Here is a 6,967-nt window from a genome sequence, read left to right on the forward strand (position 1 = left end):
ATTGCCATCTGTTGCCCGCCCTGTCTGGCAGTAGCTTCTTGGCGTACATTTGTCCTTCAAAAATGCGAACATGTTGAAATACGGCCATTTAGGGTCCCCTTCTGCTCCCGCGCCACTTTTACCCTTCTTACTGTTGCGTTGGTATTGGCCTATTAGGCATCTCATCTTCTTTTCTACTCGCAATTTCGTTCCACGCGTCTTGTTTCTTGTTGCGATTTTTATAATCGGCACTTTTAACGTCCCATAACACCGGGTAGTCCCTAAATAGTTCTATCAACTTTATAATGTTGTCTTTACTCCAGTCGAATTCACTCAAAAGTTTCTCCATTACTGCACAATCGTACACGCACAAAAGAACATGCGAACACAGCCTGCACAAAAAGCACTCTGACTACAAAACGAGTAGATCACAGTAAAAACATGTGACATCAAAGATGCCGCGGCAGCCTCTAGGGAGGGGGCAGCTACATCTAGCTCTGCTAAAACAAAAATGCACGTGTAGCAGAGCTAGATATAGCTCAGAATCCCTTTGATGTTTACCGAAACTTTTGGATAGCACGTTTTCTGCTATATAGCAGAGAAAATAGGCTTAAATTTGCTATATACCCGGGCTATATAGCAGATCCCCAGTGTCACTTTTTGTACTTGTAGCAGAGCTATATAGCTGTGCTACATATAGCTCTGCTGTATAGCTCTGCTACATAGTGTAAACAGAGCTTTAGCTGGCTTCAGCGGGATCAGATCTGTAACGTGACCGATTTGGGGATCTTTATGGTATCCGATGCCACCACCGGATGATTCTGGAAACAGAAATGAATTTTGTGCAACAACGTTTGAATTTTAAAACACTGTTTATTATTGATTAATTTATAAAAATTACACAATTTCGATTGGTTAAAAAGGGGGGGAGCACTTCTGAATGAAATAAGATATTGAATTACATTATTGAAAGAATTTAGAAAATTGCATAATAGACCTACAGAGAATCACATGTTAACGAGTCTGAGGCCTGATCTAGACTGCCTTCCAGCACACGCAGGTCCTGAGTCTGCGTTGTCAGCAGTCTTATTGCTGTCCCACTCCTTACTTTCAACACTGCTGTACACTTTACAATTATTATGTCTTCAGTTAAATATTAAGACGTTTTACCAATTGGATGAAATTTTTATATAGGTAACCAAATAAAGTATAATTTCTTAAATTATAGTTCCTATTGGGTTCGGGTCGTTACATCACCCTCTCCTCCAGAAAAGATGTGCCATAGTACTAAAGTAATGGCATATCTTGAATCTATTACATTTATATGATAATAACTTATTTTTGTAAGTTTAGAAGTTTTTTTTTCTTTGAAGTGTTTCCCACATTATTAATACATTTTACTAATTTAAGTTTACATAATCAAGATAGTATTAAGATTTAAGAATATTCATAATTATATACAATATTTTTTCCAGAGACACAAGCCGGTCAGAATATAGTCTTTTGATTTGTCACTTTAAAATTTTTCACAATTTTTTATTTACTACTTAATCATGAGGGGGAGTCATCCGAACAAGAGAAGCTTCTTGGATGGTGTCTACTAATGGAGTTCCTTCCTCTACTCTCACTGTCAGTTGGCCCTGGTCTGGGCCGCTTGTGCTCTGAGTTTGTCTTTGCTGCCTGCTGGTCGCGCAAAGGCGTTTTACTCTCCTATGACATATAAAAACTACGAGCAGTATACAATTTAAACTTAGAACTATGTACATGATAATAAAATTATAATTCTTATTTACATTAATAACAACAGGTTTGTTTACATTATAACCTCGCAATAATGAATTTAAGCCCATTTCTCCATGGTCATCAATTAAATTTCTTTTTATATCTTTTAGAGTTTCAAAAGTTAAGTTATTGTTAAATAAGTTAAGAGCAGTTTCATTGGCCTGCAATATGTTCACTTTTGGTATATGTAGGTGCGTAATATTTCTATTATAAACTATGTTCCCTCTGATTCTCGAAAATATTTTACTACTTTTCCCAAAAATATCACACCTTGATATTTGTTTTATGATACCTGAGGTGTTAACAACGATTTCTAAATAATCTTTTACAATGTCTGTTTTAACTACAGATATATCATCTTCAATGTTTCTAAAACAATTTAATATTACTTTGTAAGGTTCTGCAACACTATAAATCCAGTCATTGCCATTTTGTAACCAAGTTTAGCCAATTTTGTGAGTTTACATTCTCAGTTAGAACTCTGTTACACTTTTGAGTTACAGAACTTAATCCCATAAACAGTGAATGGATGCAACCATTGAGTGTATGGTGTAACACACTTATTGAATTTGGACAAATTTTAACATAACTGTGCCTACATTGAACATATTCATCTGAGGCGAAAGGTACATAGTACTGCCTATCTTTAGATATCAACAAGTAGTCGTGTTCAATTTTCCAAACTAACCAATGTCGTAACCTAGGTTGATAAAGTGGTATCACTTCGATTTTATAGGTTTCAATCTATCTGTCAATTGAGCTTAATGGTACTGTAACAATCAATCTTATGCTATCTGGATTGGATAGTGCTTGTGCTGTACAAAGATAGTAATACAAAAATATATCTTCATCATTTACAGGAACAATTAGTTTCAAATAAGATGGTTATTTTCAAATTTATTCAAAACCTTTGTGAAATCATGTGGATTTACAAATTTACTGCTAATCTTACCAGAGTATATAAGTTCTAATACTTGCCTAAACTCTACTACTCTTAGCTTAGCTTCATCAACAGTTTGACCTAAATGTCTTAACATTGTTGTAATTGTCAAATGTTTTGCTAAGGACTGATGTATCATTATATTCTTTTCATTGAAATTCTTTAATGACGTTATTAATCTATCGTTGGCTGTAGATAACTTAATCATTATTTCATGAATAGCTTTAGTGTTAGTTACAATTCTAGAATTAATATCTTTCATCAAAGTTATTTGTGTATGACTCGAGCTAACAACTGTAACTGTGATTAACTTTAGTTCGTCTAATTTGGAATTTACATGTTCTAAATCTTCACTAGTCGGTACACCAAATAACCACTTTAATGCGTAACCTCCTGGATTTATAAGTCCACGCTTATTTCTAAAATTTCCAGCAGGTAGTAAAAGTTTTAATAAGTCGGTTATATCACTCTCATACTGTTCGATTCCTCCCTTCGCTCTTATATATTCAAACTCGAAGTCTTCATCCCAGATGTTTACACTGATATTTTTAAACTGTTCTAATTTGATACATCTTTCATTCAATGATATCAGTTCATCAAGGATCTCCACTAGATCATAGTCTAAAACAATTCTCCATTCATCTCCGGATATCACAGAGTCTTCTAGCTTCCTAAACACAACTCCTTGGTTCATTTCAGCTGCCTTAACCAACGTAATAATCATTAGTCCTGTAACAAAGATTATACCTGACATCTATAATCTAACTAATCTTTTATTTTATGGATATTCAATGTCGCTTAACTAACTTCTCCTTATTATAATATAACAAAATTGAGTGGGAGTATTTGATTCACCTTAATCTTCTTAAAGTAACTCGATTTATTCCTTTCACTTGTTACAAACTTTTTTTGGCCTTCTGTGTTAGTACTCTCAGTAATCTCATGTGCTTGTGTGGATTTACTCAGACAATTTTTAGTCTTCAGGGATCCTTTTTTCGTTTTCTCTCACACAACATTCAAACTCATTCAACAGCATTCGTTTCACATTTTCACTTTGGCAAACTGATCATTTTCACTTCACTCACTACTGAGTTGTTACCCTACAAGATGAAATTTTAAGAATACTCAACAACTTCGGCTTCTTTCTTACTTCTCTCATAATATAACACTTTACTTCGACATTATTATAGTACAACTTGTATGCTTCTATTTACAACTCAACTTCATAGTCTTCCAGTCTGGCTGGCTTCCTCCTTTCCCTGACTGGTCTTTCATTGTTTCTTTCTTGGGCAGGTTGTAATCCACACGGTCCGGCTTGCTCTGCTGCTTGGCTTGGTACTGTTGGATCTTCAACCTCCTCTTTTGCATCCCTTGCTACTTCTTCGAGGCTTATTCCTCTTCTTGCTTCCTTACTAGGAACTATACTAATACTATTATAAAAAACAAAAGAAGCAACATATCAGCTGACGACCGTTGCCAACCTGACAGCCTGACTATAGCCATATGTGCGCTGTCTGGATGTGACAACCTTCGTTCTTGCTGTGCACAGGAAAACTAAACCTGTTTGTAACTCGATGACTATTAGCGTTATTACCATGACTACCCCCTAGCAACTTTTGCTCGGTTGTGACTCAATGTGTGCATTAAAACCAGAAAATAAAAAAAATCGACTATCGTCATTTTTACCTTGTAGTCTTCAAATGTGTCCAATGGAATCTTTGAATTTTCCAACCACGTACCTTTCCTCAGGCCAACACTACTACACCATTGCCTTAGGCTAGGGACACACGGTCCGGGTGAACGCCCGTCCGAGTTTTGTCCGGGCTCCGGATGATCCAGAAGTACATTGTGAAAAGTTAGTGAAGAAAACACGAAACCCGGACGGGCTTTTGCCCGTCCGATAGCAAAGACGCCCGGGTGTATTCTCAACTGATCATCCGAGACCCGGCCAGGCGTTCACCCGTCCGACAGGTAGCGGGGCATTGTGTCAAATAGGCGGGAACACACGGTCCGGGCGAACACGTGCAGTCAGTGTTGTTGTGACCGTCGTGGTGTGCGCATGTTGAGTTGGTGGTTTGGTGCTTGGTTGTGATATACATATTGGAGAGTTGATAATGACGACTGATATAGACGCGGATAAACTTATATCGCTAGTGCAAGAAAGACCCCAACTTTGGGACAGAACGTTGGAAGAATACAAAGACAGAAATAAGACAAGGGAGAATTGGATTGTTGTCTGCTCTTCATTACATCCTTACTGTACCTAATACGGTCTACAAAACCTTCTAATGTTGTTCCAAAAAAAGAAGAAGAAAATGGACGATTTCGAATTAAGGATGCTGAAGGTGTTGGAAACTCCGCAACAAGATGGAGATCGACATCTTTCCTTTTTTTTTAAAGGAATAATTCCTTCTATTTCCAAATTCAGCGAGCCACAGATTGTAGAGTTTCAGTTGGGAGTACTGCAATTGGTTCAAAAAATGCAACAAACCACACCACCAACACAGGTACCACATAATATTGTCAATTATCAACAGCCACTTTTTATTCAACAACAACTACTATTCGATCAACAACAACAGTACATGCCGATGCATCAACCCAACACAGGTTGTAATACTACTAGGTATGCTGCACACCTGCACAACAACCATGTAGTTCCACCATGGTTACACAGTACCATCAGCTAACTCCAAGAGCAAGCGAAACTCGTCCCACATATCTACAACAAGCTGTACAACAGGCTAGGCCTAGTCCGGCCGAATCAGATGTAACACAGATGGACAATATGTCACCTGATGACAGTGACGTCGTATACTATCCCAGTTCCGATTTGTTTTAATGAAAAAACGTTGTTGCATGTACAGCAACATAAAGTTAGGTGTAGGGTACTCTTACTGTAAAATGTCAATTGTTCTTAAATTGAAGACAGATGTCGTTATAGTTATTTTTATGGTACCTCTAATTGTAGAATTAATCTGACATGTAAAAATTAGTTTGTGTTTACTAAGAAATTCTCCATTAATAGTTACACCTAAATTAATTATTTAAGTCAACATCTCTTCTAGATAACTTAATTCAACTCTTACCTTAAGGTCACTGCCAGCATTTCTGCTGGTTTAATGCAGTTCCTCATGTTGGGTATCCTGTCTACGAAGCTGTGGTGATATCTTTTGGAGTACCTCATCGAAAGTGGAGACAGACATGCGAAAATAGTTGAAGAATTTTTCTTCATCTGCTCTTAATTCTAAAAAATAGAGTATTGAAGTGTCCTAGTATGTTTCTCTTCTGCACTACAGGATGTATCCATACACTTCTAATACGTGTCTTTTTACGTCTGTGACGCAGTAAACAAATCACTGCTAATAGTTTACGTCTATCTTCGTCCATGATCAAGCCGAAAATGACGACAAGTGGAATAAAATCTCCCGGATGGGAGTTTGCTCGGATGTAGTGTGTTGTTCCATCAAAATATCGTCCGTCCGGCCAATCGCCCGTCCGGGCAGTCACCCGGACCGTGTGTCCCCAGCCTTAAGCTGCATCGCCAGCGATTCTTGGTTTCACTCAACTGAAGTGTCATATTGTGTCCTTCAGCACACACCCGTTCACTATGCAACACTTTTTTGGTTTGTAGATACCTAACGGCTTTTTCCTTGCTATTAACTTCCCGGGAGCGACATAATTAGAACAAGTAGAAGTAGATACACTAAACTGAATGACTACTGAATATATCAGATAACGGAGTGGCGGGCGACGCGCGGCTCGGCGCTCACCGGTTGATAAGATAAGATAACGCAACAATAGTGAATCTTACCTACTACAGGCCTTCCGTGTTTCAATTAAGTGTCCCTAACATTAACAATCAGAATAAGACCCTTCAAACAATATGCCATTGCTATAGAACATATTTAGAGACTGGTGGCCCTCTTCTACAAAAGACCCGCAGAGTGATAGGCGGTAGTGTAACAGATTCGCACACCTAGTCGATTTAAAAGATCAAACACAAGTGTGAGTCATTTTTAAATGAGTCAACATAACAAATTAGGTCATCCACGTAACAGATGACTTTATTATAAAGGTGACGGTTTAGTATCGCATTCAAGGCTTTACTGAATAACGTGGTTGAAGTTGAAAATCCCATCGGCAGTCTGCAAAACTGTAGAAGTCTATCTGGTGTTTTATGGCTAGGATATGCCTATTTTCTTTCCTAACCTTCATGGAATGTAAAAGTGTGTGCTTTGTTCAAAGAGTTTAAACCAGGTTTAC

This window comes from Homalodisca vitripennis, unplaced genomic scaffold (genome assembly GCF_021130785.1).
Source record: "Homalodisca vitripennis isolate AUS2020 unplaced genomic scaffold, UT_GWSS_2.1 ScUCBcl_2518;HRSCAF=7376, whole genome shotgun sequence".
Taxonomy (NCBI): domain Eukaryota; kingdom Metazoa; phylum Arthropoda; class Insecta; order Hemiptera; family Cicadellidae; genus Homalodisca; species Homalodisca vitripennis.